Genomic DNA, 992 nt, shown 5'->3' on the forward strand with positions numbered 1-992 from the left:
GGTGGCATTCCAAAAATCATCTATTTTGAAATCATTATGACATCTCAAACCTCGCTCTGACATTACTATAGAAAGGATGTGTTAGTATTTTTTTTAAATTCAGATGGTGTGCCCCTTTATACGCCACAATCGGTAATTAATATGGAATGGCGTTACGATGGTTCAGCAACAAAGTTTGTGCTACCACAAAAGTCGAATGGTGGTCGGATCTAGGAGCACCCGATGACCACAACTAATAGTTAAAATACCATTTCAACCACAACCCAATGCAGGTCGTCGATGGCCCTATGTCAAAGCAGAACCCTCGTCATATATCAGTGTAAATCTGAAGTAGTGTTCAACCACTTTCATTATATCAATGAAGCTCCACAAAGACAGAGGAGCTCACCACGGCACCCAACCTCGTAATCCTAACTATGGTCTACTTTACAGTATAAAATGCTTTCAAATTGGGAAGTGGGGGACAAGTGTTGGGCCAAATTTGGTCCAATCAATGACATATCCGATCTTTGAAAATGTGGCAGATATTTGACATTATGACATGGATAACCTAAGATATGTGCTCTATGCAGTAATGATATCATCGACAGATGACTGACCACATAAGGTTGGGACTTGGATGAAGTCTGCATCATTGGCTTTTGGTCGATTTCACCTCATCGCTCCCTCGATTCTCTACTAGCTATGCTACGGTCCCTACGAATTATACTACAGTTTGGAAACTATGGAAAGTTACTGGCGCACGGACGATGATGAGTTGGCATTTGGTTATAACAGTATCTACCACCCATATGTGGACAGTTGGCCCCATAACTAATTGCTGATCACAACCATAGCCAATTGCTGACAATTTTTGTGTCTCGCTCCCATGCTTAAGGTCGGATGGACGAGATGAGGTATGCTGGAGGCACTGCCTAAACTTTGATTTTGAAGCAGCAAAAAAATCCTACCAGAGTGTTTTTCGATGAGGACCCTCCAACGCCCAAGTCAGA

Source organism: Elaeis guineensis, chromosome 13, assembly GCF_000442705.2.
Source record: "Elaeis guineensis isolate ETL-2024a chromosome 13, EG11, whole genome shotgun sequence".
Taxonomy (NCBI): Eukaryota; Viridiplantae; Streptophyta; class Magnoliopsida; order Arecales; family Arecaceae; genus Elaeis; species Elaeis guineensis.